The 15,574-nt window shown below is 37.4% G+C and overlaps 1 long non-coding RNA gene across 1 annotated transcript in view; it reads left to right on the forward strand.

The window, feature by feature from the left end:
- The window catches only part of LOC122202093, a 29,230-nt gene extending 19,125 nt beyond the window's left edge, over nucleotides 1-10,105 (forward strand). Inside the window, exons 3-4 of the long non-coding RNA XR_006194458.1 lie at nucleotides 6,704-6,770; nucleotides 10,024-10,105. This is a non-coding gene — a long non-coding RNA (uncharacterized LOC122202093). The remainder of the gene's footprint in view (nucleotides 1-6,703; nucleotides 6,771-10,023) is intronic.
- The last annotated feature ends 5,469 nt before the right edge of the window (nucleotides 10,106-15,574 follow it).

The raw sequence follows: 15,574 nt of genomic DNA on the forward strand, positions 1-15,574 counted from the left end.
AGTCTGGATAAAGCCTGCTTCTTTCCTTGAAAAGGGACCATCCTTCTTTGTATGTGCAGATATTCTTCCTTAAAGCGTTTTTTAAAATTTTTGTTTATTTTTGAGAAAGAGTGTGTGAGCGGGGAAGGGGGAGAGAGAGGGGGAGACACAGAATCTGAAGCAGACTCCAGGCTCCGAGCTGTCAGCACAGAGCCCAACGTGGGTCTCGAACCCATGAACTGTGAGACTATGATCTAGTCCCTTTAGAAGTTTGACTGTATAACCATGGGTGTAAATTAAAAGGAGAGGGGCCCCTCAGTGGCTCAGTAGGTTAAGTCAGAGTCTTAGCTGACTGAGTCACCCAGGTGTTCCTTCCTTAAAGCATTTCAATAGCAGTTGTACATTTATTTTTTGCACCAATGGGCTCTATTTTCCATTTAGATTTTGATCTCATGAAGATATAGGAAAAAGATGAAACTAATGATACTGATGATTTTAAATGCTAACATTGTGTAGGGAGTATTTTACTGGGACTAAACATTTACGCCATGCATTTACTTCAAGCAGAAAGATGAGAAAGTGAAGTATCAAGAGGGGATACCATGACCACGAATTTTTAGGGCCCAGAAATAATTTCCAGCATTAGACTTTTCAGAAGAGAATTGAGATAAAAAATAACTCCCCCTTCTTTTATTCAGGTATTGTGCTCCTTGTTTTGGTTGTTACATTTTTCTTCTTAACCTAGCATCTTGGGTTGGTGGGGGGTGGGAGAGGGGGATTCATTATGTACCAAGAATGCATCCAAGCATTTTACATGCAATATCTCATATAAATGTTACAATAACTTAGAAACAAAGGCTTAGGAATTTAAATAACTTATTCAAATCAAACAGCTAATAAGAAGCAAAAGCCAAGACTTAGACACAAATCTTTCTCTAAATAGAATTTAAAGCTTTAGTATTTTGGAAAAATATACCAGGAGCTTCTACTTGATTCAATAAAATTTTTTTGTGGGACATATTCCCTAAATCATATTTGAGTTATTTCACTCAGCAAATTTATCTTAAGCACCTATTGTGTATTGGGCATTATTTAGATATTGGCATGAAAGTTCTGGCATTCCAGATACAGAGAAAAAAAAATAAACATAAAGGAAATTGCACAGGGTGAATTATAATGAAGTGAATGTCACAAATTATGGCATAAGAATACAAAAGGCCTGGCTATGCACAAAAATAGCAGAAATTATATGAAGCTTGTAGCAAGATTGATTACAAGTTTTAAGGTATCAGTCAGAAATACAATCCTGCTTGAAAATAACACAAAGACATGACATGAGTAATTGCAAATAATCTTCTATCTGTATTTAGCGTTGGCTGAGCTTTTATGAGAACAAGTTGTTCCAGTGTGACCACATTATAAGCAAGATACAAGAAACTTGGAGAGAGTCCAGAGGTCTATAATGAAGATAATTAAAATGTAAAAAGAAAAATCCTTGAGGAAATATTAGAGGATTTGGGGCTATTTTGTCTGAGGAGAGCAAGAATGTGAGCAGGGACAGCCTTCATAACTATGTCAAAATACAAAAAGAATTTTCAGAGAATGGGAAATAGTTGTTCCCCTTTTACACTAAAGAGAGAACAAAAGAAACGTGTATTCCCCAGATGGCAACACCATAAAGATGATATTATCCTGTTTAAGGAGAGTCATCTTCATTCTCCCTCTTGGGACTTGTAAGTAGACAGAAACAAAAACTTTATGATCAGAGGACAGAAGTTTCTCTTCTCACACCTTTCCTGACACACATAGCCAGAGTATCCATCTACCAACCAAAGGCATAACTCGACAACATAAATGTTCCTTCATTTTCTGGAGGAATGTACATCAGAGGCCAGAGGTCTGAAACTCTTTTGGCTGGTCATGTATTTTATAAAATTGAATTGTTTACCAAAATTAAGAAAAATATTTTATATAATAATAGAAATCCCTTATTCCTCTAGTTAAAAAAAATAATCAGAATACCAGAGAAACCTGGCACCCAGTCTTCCTGAGCGGAGGGTATATAGTGCAGTTCACATTCAATAGTCCATGTGCATGGGGTGCCTGCGTGGCTCAGTCGGTTCAGCATCTGACTTTGACATAGGTCATGATCTCATGGTTTGTGAGTTTGAGCCCTACATCGGGCTCTCTGCTGTCAGCACAGAACCTGCTTCAGATCCTGTCTCCCTCTCTCTCTCTGCCCCTCTCTGCTTGTGCTCTCTCTCTTTCAAAAATAAGTAAACAAAAAAAAAATATAGTCCATGTGCAGTGTGCCCAAGTCCCCACCATCTCCTATACCACTCATACCTTGCTTCTTTCACTCCTTCTTGCTGCCTGCCTAGTCCCTTTAGACATTTGACTCTATAACCATGGGTGTGAGTTAAAAGGAGAGGGGTGCCTGGGTGGCTCAGTCAGTTAAGCATCTGTGGGACTCTTGATTTCTTCTCAGGTTATTATCTCACAGTTCATGGGTTCCAGCCCCGCATCTGTCAGCACGGAGCCTGCTTGGGATCCTGTCTCCCTCTCTCTTTGCTCTTCCACTGCTTTCTCTCTATTCCTCTCTCTCTCTCAAAATAAATAAATAAATAAACATTAAAAATTAAAAAAATAAATAAAAGAAGCAGTGAAAGGGGCCTTTGCCAAACCTAACTGGCTTATGGAGTTGCCTCCTGGTTCCCTCTTGCTATCAATTTATTTGGAGCTATGCAACGTATTAGTGCTAGTATAGGGTCCCTGAGCAATAGTGCACGAAGAGGAGATACCAAAAAGAGATAATCCTCCATGGTCTTCCAAAAGTATTCTACAGAGCAAGGCTTTTCTAAGATTGGGACTGTGTAGTAGGGACCTCTTCAAGACACAAAGAACTGTAGCACTGGATTTTCTTGGAGAATCACTTTTATTCAATGAGAAGTCTTTTTAAAAAAATGATTACTATACTAAAGCAAAGTATTATATTATGCAAAATTCAAGAGCATTTACAAGATAAAGTACAAAAGTTAAAGTCATTTGTCACTAGTAACAGAGAACCAGGTTTGCATATTTCTGCCTTTGGTGGTAATTTTGTTGGCAGACTTTGAGGAACATGACAGATTTCTGCCAACTCTACATCATTTTAACTTCTATTTCCTGTAGCTTCAGCCTCTCCTGAATCTCTTCTTGGAATTCTTATAAGTATAGGGTATGTGTCCAAATCACAAACAAATCCTAATTAAAATTATTCCCACAAAAATTAAGGAACCCTTGATTAGAAAAGTTATTTTAAAATTTATCCCCAATTTGGGGCACCTGGATGGCTCAGTCAGTTACGTCCAACTCTTGATTTTGGCTCGGGTCATGATCTCATGGTGTGTGGGTTTGAGCCCCACATCAGGCTTTACGCTGATAGCATGGAGACTGTTGGGGATTCTCACTGTCCCTCTCTCTCTGCTCATGCTCTCTCTTGCTCAAAATAAATAAACATTTAAAAATCTCTTCAGCCAGGTGGCCCCAGGCTCCCTACCACTCAGTAGCTATGTGACTTTGAACCATGATCTTCAATTTCATCGGTCCTTCAGAAGATTGTTATGAGATTTAAAGGTGTCAATATTTGTAAGGCACCTAGAAAAACACTTGGAATATAAATCAGTGGTACAAATCCAGTTGTGGGGAAGTTTGAATTTTCTAACGTTTTATTTTTAGGTAGAAGGGCTATAGCTATGCATATAAGGAGCTTCATCACCTCAGACTGAGGTGGTAACCTTGGTTTGAATATATCTATCAACCAACTCTCCAGTGATCCAACCTGTAGTAGCATTAGAAGAGAAAGCCAAGTGCCAACAAATAGAACTTCTAACTCCAAACAACTATTTAACTATGTTTGACATCCCAAAAAGCAATAAAAAACTAGAACAAAAGGAAACTCTGCCCAAATAGTATGTATTTCAGAAATGGGAGAGACTTGGTCTCTAAATTTTATTTTGAAAAATCATATTTTAAATAAACGGGGAAATATTTAGCCCTATTCTATTCAGGAGCATTTAAATAAGACCAACTCTAGGTATTTTTGGTATTTGTTAGGGGATGATGAATTGTTTTTGTTTTTGTCTGAAAGATTCTAAAGGCATAGGTTCTATTCTAGATATCATACTCAAAAGATTAACTAGACCCCATTAAAAACACAAGATTATGCTAAGAGTAAGAAGCCATGTGTTTGCTCTATTATAATATACTCCATGATTAAATAGCAGTAAAAACCTAGCCAACTTCAAGCTTTTCTGATAAGCTTTGTCTGGTAGTTCTTAAACTTTTTGGTCTCAGAACCACTTTACATTCTGAAAAACTATGAAGAACCCCAAAGAGCTTTTGTTTATGTGGATTATATAAACAATTATTTATAGAATTGGAACATTTAAAAAGAGAAAAATGTAAATATTTCTGTTCATGCCATTAAAAATAACATTAAAACAAATGGATGCTAAAATAAATGACACCTTTTTATGAAAAAATAACTACATTTGCCAAAGTCAAAAATGAATAAGTAAAACCATTAGTGACAAGCATGGCATTATTTGCAAATCCCTCTAATGTCTGATTTCAGACAATATGGCTGAGTTCTCCTATCACCTACTGCATTTATCTGCTACAATACATGTTTTGGCTGAAGTATGTGAAGATAATCTGGCCCCCACAGATATTTTGGAAAGGAAGAGTGTTTTAACAGCCTTCTTAGACAATTTTGTATATTCTTTTTTGATAATATACTCAAACCTGGAAAGTGGTAGTTTCTTAAAGGTTAGTTGCAATATGGAATCGGAAACAATATCAGTGAGTTTTTTGCACTCATTGTAATTATATCTATATATCTGTCTTGTACTTTCAATGTTTTTTTTTTACCCATGCATAATTTTGTAACATTATGCATCGTCATTTGGAAAATTTGACTCGCTGAATTATGTAAACAATCCAAATGATGACACAGCAATGTCAAAAAACACAGTTATTAATTCATATACCATCAATCTTACCAGAAAAGCCTTTCAGAATTGAAATACTTTGAAGCTCATGGTAACAGATAAACATTTTCTGAAATTCTAATTTTATCTTGAGAGCGCCAATTTTATCATTAAGAATGAATGCTGTCATTTGTTTTCCTGGAAGTAGGAGGCTCACCTGTTTATTCGTAAGAAAATGTTCAAATACTCAAGTCAGAATAATTACAGTTTGTCAGTTCAGTTTGTAACAATCACACAAGGGGTTTCCTTCCTGACAACCATTATGCTCTGGGATGCAGCAGAAATGTTTCACACACACTTCCCTCTTCACCACATAGAATATTAAAAAGATTTAATAAAATCCAGAGTTCGGATTTAATAAAACTAATAATTTCTGTCGCTTCATCAAGGGCATTCTTAAGTAAAGCTGGCATTTTCTCTGCCTTTCTTTTTCCCCGGTGAAGGCTGGTCATGGTGCATATGACCTCTACAGCCACCGTACCCTTTGATGCCCCTGCCCTGACGCATGCTAAGGTGCCAGCTGTTTGATCGTTGCTTTTGCACCATCACTACATGTAGACCGGGGGAGGGTCGAGGGTGGGGGGAGTCAAATACCATCTTAGCATTATTATTGAAACAGTTTTGACCTCACGGACCTCTTGAAAAAGTTCCGAGTCAAACTGCAGACCACAGTTTGAGTACCGGTGACCTAGCTTCGGGACATTCTCTCTTCTCTGAATTCCTATAGTGACTATCGCCTTTACAGTTTGTTTAATACTGCCTCTTTTCACATCTCTTCTGTCATCATCTCGAATTTCCATTTGCATTTTTTATTATTATGGTTATCTTTCTGCAAGCTCTGCTTGGTTCCCTCCATAGGTAGCAGTGTCTCGCTACTCCAAACCTGGTGCGTGGATCGGCAGCATTAGCATCACCTGGGAGCTTGTTAAAAATGCAGAATTTCACCCTAGCATTATCGAATCACAATCTGCATTTTAACAAAACCCACGGGCGATGTGTATGCACTGGTGTAGTGGAGACCCAGAATATTCACCTCTCACTCTCTTTTTCAGTGTCTGTCATTACTCTATTAAAAAAAATACTCCAATTCCATCGCATGAGGTTGGCTCCACGTTTCCCTTACAGAGGTGGGTGTATAAGTCAGGGAAGCTATTTAGAATACTCCATCTCTGTGAACAGAGTGATTGGTCCATGGATGGGCATGTGTAAACCAGGCCAATCAGAGTTGTTTTTCAGAAACATCTGGATGCTAGGAGAAAGGAAATGCCCTTTTTTCTAGGATTGTTAGCTGTAAAGTCAATGTAAATCTAAAATTGCTGCTGGCCATTTTTGGTGCAACAAGAAGGAAAGCTCTCTGAAATGATTGCAAAAGAGGAGGTCAGAAGTCAGAGATGAAGTGAGACCCTCGATGACATCATTTGAGCTCCTGGATCCAGCTCTGCTTGAAGTCATATATCCTCATGATTTGCAGTCATATGAATCAATAATTCTGCTTCCTTGGCCGAAGTTAGTTTGAACTGGCTTTCTGCTTCTTGCAGCCAAAAGAGTTCTGACATAAGGCGAAATAATCTGTAAAGCCAAAGCATATAATTTGTATTTTTGTAACCCTAGCAAGTGCCTTGAATATGATAGTCATTGTTATTCATAAGCTCAGCCCTCATTTAGTTGAATCTCCTCATTTTGTACTTTTCTAGAATGTTCATTGGATAATGTCACACCTGGCTCAAATACTACAACTGACCCTAATCAGCGCAGGGAGGAGTGAGTATATATGTTTAAAAAGCTTTACACTATTAGCTGTACCAACTCTTAACGGCTTCTCTGTTAATTCTTCTCCACCTGTACCCTTTATCCCATTTTCCGGTTCTTGAAGGAATCCTATACTTTCATGCCACCAAGACTTTGCACGTGCTATGCCCACTATACCCTGGATATCTGATGATCTCCTATTTGTTCTTGAAGAGCCTTTTCAAAGATCACCTCATTTGGGAAGTCTTTCCTAATGCCCACTCATTCCCTCCCTGAAATTCTATTCCTTCTGGATTCTTTATCAAGCCTTCACAAACCGTATTTAAAATTTCTTGCATATTTGTCAGTGTAGGCCACAAAATTGTGAACCTCCTGAATGCAGAAATTTCATCTTTCATCCCTGTGTTCCCAGGCTTAGTAGAGAACCTGACACTTACTAAGCACCCTTTAAGTTCTTATCAAAATCAAATTATAAAAATAGCAAGTAAGACAAGGATTTTAGTCATTACCCTTGAACTCTGCCATTTATTTGCTCTGTGACCTGAGTTAAATCACATATGCTACTGAGATCCTGAAGTTTTTCCTCCATAAAATTTTTCATCTCCTTGTCTAGTATGATAATTCCATAGACTAGCAGGCAGGAAAATGACTCCCCCCACCAATGCCTATGCCTTAATCCCTAGAACCTGTGACTATGTTATATTACATGGCAAAAGAGACTTTGCAGACATACTGGAAGTTATAGACCTTGATATGGTGAGAGTTTGGATTATTCAACTGGGTCTAATCTAACCACAAGAGGAGAATATTCTTAACTGAGAAGCAGAGGGGTAGGCAGAAAGGAGGGATCAGAAAGTTTCAAAGCTTGAAGAAGACTTGATCCACCATTGCTGGCTTTGCAGATGGAGAAAAGAAGCCATGAGTGAAGGAACGTGGGGAGCTTGTAAAAATTGAGAATAACCCGTGGCCAATAGCCATAAAGAAATGGGGACCACAGTCCTACAACCACATAGGCATGAACTCTGCCAACAATATGAATGAGCTTGGAGAAGAATACATCTCCAGAGCTTTGAGGAAGGACAACAGCCCTACAGACACCTTGGTTTTAACCTTGTGAAACCCGCATCAGAGAACAGCTAATCCAACCTGCGCCTGTACTTTTGACCTACAGAACTGTGAAACAATAGATAGCTGCTGTTTTAAGTCACTACATTTATGGTAATTTATTATGGCAGCAATAGAAAACTAACACATATGTAATATAATATTTTATAACTAAAATTTTGGGCAAATATGTGCTGTTAGAATTTGATACTGTGATCTATTGGGGATTTGGGGTGAAAGAATGTGCTGAACCAATGTTGGATCTATTATAAGGAGGATAAGGGAGAGAGAAGAAAGGAAGTGATGTTAACGTCATGAATTTAGTTTGCTCTTCAAATGTTTAACTTTGAGGTTGCCTCTTTCCAAATCCCTGGAGATTTAGCCTTCCTGCATACAGAGAGGTTTTATTAAAGCTCAAGTCTCTTGTAAAAGCTTTTAATAGCTTTCTTTAAAAAAAAAATCATCCTTAGCTCTCTCTTCTGCCCTATTCTCCTAAATGCCAGAGAGCTCAAAGATACGAAAGAAACACAGGAGACAAAATTAAATTAGGGGTCCTCTAGCTTCTCCATTATTCAAAGCACTTAGTGAACTAGAAATGATTTAAGAGTGATACAACCAGACTTCCTAGAGTAAATAGTTTTTATTTTCCTGATTGGTAAGCAGGAGAAAGAAGATTCCATATTCTCATTAGCAAAGATTTTGAATTATCTTTTGCCAAAACAAAGAGAGCATCTTTCTTCCTCTCTAGGCTACTTTTTTAAAATATGGAGGCAAATCAAGAGAAAAGGAAAGGAGATTACAACTTTATTACTGCTTTTATTGGAGAGCTATGATATGCCTGCAGGCTACTGGGCACTGCACAGAATACAGAAATGAGACCCTGAGTACTCAATCTGTAATGTAAATGAAGCCAATCAGAATGTAATATCGTTACAAGGTTCAAACCAAAGCTATGGTGTTTCTCATAACTGCACTTGGAGAGTTGAGCTGTTGAGACTCACAACATGCTTCATAAACATTAATTAATTATGCTGGGTTTAAATTTAATTCCTCCAGTGGATAGAACGTATGCACCGAAGATGAAAGGGTCAGCCGTAACCTGATGCTCATTCTAATTCTGGATTGTAGGATCAGCTAACAATAATCACAATAATAGCTGACACTTGTAATCGTCAAAACACCCTTTAAGCATTTATTAATCAACCATCCTGCCACCCTGTGGGAAAAATAAATATTATTGTCCTTATTAATAGCCTAAGAAGTTGCGGCTTCAAGAGGAATGGTTTTTCCCAGGATTTCCCAAAAATATTCCAACTGAAGAATCAAGGATTAGAATCCCTATACAGATGAGGAGCAGACCTTAAAGGTTACCAATACCACGTGATGGGAGGTGGTTCAAAGTGGTAAAACTTAGAGGGCTTCTGTGCCTAGGGTACCCCTAACAAAGAGGGAAAAGGGTGATGAATTGGAACACTGATGTGTCCCCAGAGAAAGTCTCCCCCTCAGGGAGTTTCTTGTGAACAACAATGTATGTTTTCCCAATTTCCCCACCATGACCGGTCCTGGAACGCTCACGGACTGGATTTAAAACAGAAGTTAAAAACTTCAAGCCCCAAAGGCGACACAGAGCCCACATAAGTGACTGACTAGCCCCGCATAGTGTATTATTTTTAATTAAACATTTTTAGGTGCCGGCAGACTTGTATGCTCTCCATTGGATGTGAAACAATGCGTTTGACACCCTGGGTATTAGCATATGTAGAGCACACCATTCTGGGAAGCTCCAGGAGGATGTGTCCTTCAGGGAACCATCCTTGGGAAGGATAGCTCAGTGAAGGCACTAGGGCACCTCCGGTTTATAGCCATCAGTGCAGTTTTTTCTCTCCATTCTCTGACCCACCTCTTATTTTTCTTCCTTTTCAGCCTTGATCTTTCCACCCATGGGTCTGGCCTTCAGACTTCCAATTCAGAGCTTTTACACTGACTTTCTGTCTCCTGGGAATGTTCTTAGTCCACAGTCTTAACCCTTTATCCAGTCAGATGTCATTGCCACCCACCCTTTTCCTTCCCTTGCTTTATACTTCTTCCTAGCAATTATCACACCTGAGGCTACATGATATATTTGTTTAGTTACTTTTTGATTTTCTGAATCTCTCACTAGAAAGCAGGCTGCCTGAGGACAGATCTCTTTCGTTCACCACTGAAGCACTCAGCTCTAAACCTGATGTACAATAGGTATGCCACATACTTGGTGAACCAATGAATTAATAAATTGTGAACATATTTCCATGTCAGTTCTTACATATACATCTTCATTATTATCTTAATAGCTGCATAATATGCCACTAACACCTGAATTTATTAAACAGTCTTTGTTTTTTTGGAAATTGAGGTTGTTTCCAATTTTTCTTCTTTTAAACTAGTGTAACAGGAAAAGCGTGTTGGGGAGGGGTGAGTGTAACAAAGAGGAAGGGATCAGGCTGATTCCTTGGTAGTCAGGGGCTGCTCTGCTACCTCACAAGCCACCTGATTCTAGAGACTACATCTCTTTTAACCCTGAGTTCCTGCAGCAGCCCCTCCCAGGCCCGCAGCTTTCCTGCTGCGACTTATTCCCATGTCTAGTTGTCTGGGTCTCAGTTCCTGCTTAAGGATGACAAGATATGGAGCTATACACATGAAGCATGTTCTCTGTAAATGTCAAGTCCCTTCCTACCCCCACTGATCAAAGGGGAAGGCACTAAGTTCAGGATCCCTTTCCCCTGTGGTCTTAACCTGTGCCTTATCCCCTTGGGAGCTAATCATGGCTAGAGTAATCTAATTACACTAATTTTGGATAATGCATTAATGCAAGAGGTTTTGGACGGCCAAATAATTATCTGGTCAATTTGGAGCCTTTAGGAGAGATGATCAGGCATTGTGATTTTCCAAAACAGTTCTGGGAGGGGCCCGAAAAGTTAGGAGGGAGAGGGAGGGTGTCAACGGCTACTATCAAATAAGTCACGTTACCTACTCGGTTCACAGAAAAATCTAATCCAATGCCTTATTTCCCCAGCTCCTCACTTACACTATGTCAACTCAGCCATAAGAATATTTTAGGCCTGTCCTAAATACAGCCCTCAGTTTCTAGACAGCAGCTGAGCACGGGAGCAAGTTGGAAGTCAGTGCTCAGATGTTGCCGAAAACAGATTTTGATCTTACGTTGCTGAGACCTCCCCATTCCACAATGCATACTGAAATATAGCTTTTGCTTCTCATATAATGCTAAAATGCAAAATTGCTGAGTTTATTTCCTAGAGGCAAACGGTATTAATCTGCATACCTGAAATGCTGTTTCAATATTCATCTTTGTAAAAGCATCTGTAGGTTTTGTCATAAACACATAGTGTTTAAGGAAACTAAATTAATTACATGCACTTTAATATTGAAAGTACAAAATAACAAACCTTTCCTAGAATGCATATTTTATCTGTCTTGCTGAGAGGAAAGACAGATGAAAGAAAAATGTGTACTTAAGTATTCATTTAATAGTGTGGATGGTAAGGGGCAAACACGTGTGGATGAAAAATGAATGCTATCTTCAGATATTTGTGAAATAAATGGAATAGAAATATTTGTGACTAAAATAAAAGTATAATCTTGGGAACTACTGAAACAAATATCATCACTAATAAGATATTTCTGAAGGCTCACAAAAATATAATCAATTTTTCAGTTCATAAAATTTCAAAAAATGGAATTTACATTTGCTAAAGCAATTAACAAATTCTAATTTACACAGTGTTGATGCTTCTAATTGGCAGCCGTGCATTTTTATGAGGCTTCTTGTTAATCTCTTATGGTAATCAAACTCACAAATTTAAAATTCATTGGTGTTCTTGATACATGTAACTAGTTAAAATTCTTAATTAAATTAGGGTGACTAAAAGAAAAGTTGTTTTAAAAGTAAAATTATAAAGTGTTATGACTAATGCTGTACAAATTAGCATAAAGTAGGTTTGGGAAGAATCATTGCGACGACTTTGCAATTAAGAGCACCTGCTATTAGTGCACTTGTTAAACTTTTATCAATTAATCATTACTCTCTCAAATAGCAAGAAAAATTGAATGTTGTGAATATGAAGAGAGTGATTAATTGCAAGTGGCAAATTGCTGACTGGCTCCATTATTACCTGTGCTTTAAGGATTTTTGGAAATAAATGTGTATTATCAGTTTTGTGAATACATAAATTTTACTAATGTGTTCAGTATTGGTTGGTTTTCTATCTTTCTTATTCAGTAATAATTGTTTTCTCAAAGTATTAAAGATGACTTAGAGAACATGGATTCTGTAGTAGGATATTATTATGGCTTCATCAAAAACATTTAATGATTGTATTATTGAATCTTATCCTCTAAATGTACACCATCCATATTTTCTCATCTCAAAAAGCATGAGAAGAGGGAAAAGTTGTTTTCCTATGGTGTAAAAACCAATCCTTATTTGAAGTACAATTTAGGATTAAGAAATATAGTACTGTGACTTCAAAATGGTAATTAATTCTCAATTTGGCCTGCTGTTCTCAACCTAAGCCTTTAGATTGCAAAGGACATTTTTGTTAAGGCTCATTTTATTACATGTTAAAATTGCAAAAAAAAAAATTGACTTAAAAATGTGTTTCTAAATCAATGCAGCAATGGCAGAGTACCTAAAGTATTTGCTTGAATGTACTTTTCATTATTCCAAGATTCACACAGGGATCTCTAATGGTCCCTGAAAATCCAGAGATTATCAAGAAATGTGACTTTAAGTACCATGAAATTGCTATAGCTATTTATCTTAGCCACTCATAGATAAAGCCATATAACTGTTAGATGGAAAGAGTCTCAAATGTAGGAAAGACTTCAGCTATATTTTATATTAAAAAAAAAAACTACAGGACATTGTTCTAAATTAACAAGAAGTGTCGAAGGTTGTCACGGGGAGGAAATGAACTTTAAACCAAACCTTTACAAATTCCAAATTCAACCAAAAAGTAATAAATTTCAAATAAGAATTCTGTTCTTACCTTCTGGGAAAAAATTACCCCACACTGTATTGCCATCCCTTAAAACTCTGAGATCATGAACTGCATCCTCACATTTACTTGAACTCTTGTGTTGGCCTTTCAGATCATGTTTGTTCATGACTGTCTGAGCCATTAGAAGGAAGTCACTGTGGATGGTAACTATGGTAACCAGATTTAGTATGGTGATCATTTCACAGCGTACACAAATATCAAATTATTATGTTGTACACCTGAAACTAATATAATGTTGTATGTTAATAATACCTTAATAATAATAATAATAAAGACAGGTATAGATCAGAATTTTTTGTACTGGAGCATTCTTTTTTTTTTAATGTTTATTTAGTTTTGAGAGAGAATGACAGAGCATGAGTGGGGGAGGGGCAGAGAAAGAGAGGGAGACACAGAATCTGAAGCAGGCTCCAGGCTCTGAGCTGTCAGCACAGAGCCTGGTGTGAGGCTCGAACCCATGAACCGTGAGATCATGACCTGAGCTGAAGGTGGACGTTTAACCCAATGAACCACCCAGGTGCCCCTGGACTGGATCATTCTTTGTTGTGGGGGGCTCTTTATAGTAGAGGATATTAAGCAGTGTCTCTGGCCTCTATAGAACTCCTGCAGTTGTGACATCCACAGGTGTTTCCAGATGTTGTCAAATATTTCCTAGGTGGTAGAATTGTCCTCCGTAAAAAAGCACTGGTCTAGAATGATCTAAAATTCTAGATAATTTTAATGCAGTAAATCAGATAGATTAAGCTCCCAGCTATGGTTTCCCCTTTCAGGTGTTGTCAGCTATACCACATGGATTCATTTTCTGGTTCTGCTACTCACTATCTGTGTGATTTTGGTTATCTCCAAACTTTAGTCTGTTCATCTATATAATAGGAATGATAGTAAGTTCCAACTTAATAGGATTATTGTGAAAAGTAAATAAGATAATGAATATAAACACATAACCATGTCTGGCACATTATTAGTCCTCCATAAAGTTGGTTGTTATTTTTGCATTACTATTTTAAGCTATTATTGATCCAGTATTATTTCTAAAACTGTGGAATCCTAATTGTCTAGATGTCTTTTTGAGTTGTACTAGAGAACGTTTCAAACATAAATTAATGGTAATAATATACATTTGTTTTGTCCTTTAGAGGGTCTAAATCCTATCACAGAGGTTGTTTTTAGTTTTTCCATCAAAGAATAGTTTTAGGATCAAATAGTCCATTGAACATAGTGAAGGAGGACAAAAGAAATAAAAGTTGCCAGAATTGCCTTGATTCCAAAACTAGACAAAGATTACACTGAAAAGGAGAACTACAGACCAATTTTCCTGACGAACATGGATTCAAAAATTCTCAACAAGATACTAACCAATAGGATCCAACAATACATTAAAAGAATTATTCACCACGATCAAGTGGGATTTATACTTGGGATGTAGGACTGGTTAAATATCCACAAATCAATCAATGTGATACAGCACATTAATAAAAGAAAAGATGTGTGGTTACATGATCCTCTCAATAGAAGCAGAGAAAGCATTTGACAAAATACAGCATCGTTTCTTGATAAAAAACCTCAAGAAAGTTGGGATAGAAGGATTATACCTCAAAATCATAAAAGCCATTATATGAAAGACCCACTGCTAATATCATCCTCAATGGGGAAATTGAAAACAGATCTTTCCCCCTAAGGTCAGGAACACAAGGATGTTGACTCTCATCACTGTTACTCAACATAGTGATGGAAGTCCTAGGCTCAGCAATCAGACAACACAAAGAAATGAAATGCATCCATGTCGGCAGGGAGGAAGTCAAACGTTCACTCTTCTCAGACAACATGATACTCTATGTGGAAAACCCAAAAGATTCCACCAAAGAACTGCTAGAACTGATCCATAAATTCAGCAAAGTTGCAGGATATAAAATCAATTTTCAGAAATTGGTTGCGTTTCTGTACACCAATAATGAATTAACAGGAAGAGAAGTCAAGGAATCAATCCCATTTACAATTGCACCAAAACACATAAAATACCTACGAATAAACTTAACCAAAGAGGTGAAAAATCTATACACTGAAAACTATAGAAGGCTTATGAAAGAAATTGAAGAAGACACACACAAAAAAATGGAAAAATATTCTATGTTCATGGATTGGAAGAACAAACGTTAAAATGTCAATACTACTGAAAGCAATCTATATATTCAGTGAAATCCCTATCAAAATAACACCAGCTAGAACAAACAATCCTAAAATTTGTATGGAACCGGAAAAGCCCTTGAATAGCCAAAGCAATCATGAAAAAGAAAACCAAGGCTGAAGGCATCACAATTGCGGACTTCAAGATGTATTACAAAGCTGTAATCAAGACAGTATGGTATTGTCACAACAACAGACACTTAGATCAATGGAACAGAATAGAGAACCCAGAAATGGATGCACAAACATATGGCCACAAACGTATGGCCCACAACTAATCTTTGACAAAGCAGGGCAGAATATCCAGTGGAATAAAGACAGTCTCTTCAGCAAATGGTGTTGGGAAAACTGGACAGTGACATGCAAAAGAATGAACCTGGACCACTTTCTTATGCCATACACAAATATAAACTCAAAATGGATGAAAGACCTAAATGTAAGACAAGTAGCCATCAAAATCTTAGAGGAGAA

This window comes from Panthera leo, chromosome D2 (assembly GCF_018350215.1).
Source record: "Panthera leo isolate Ple1 chromosome D2, P.leo_Ple1_pat1.1, whole genome shotgun sequence".
Lineage (NCBI taxonomy): Eukaryota > Metazoa > Chordata > Mammalia > Carnivora > Felidae > Panthera > Panthera leo.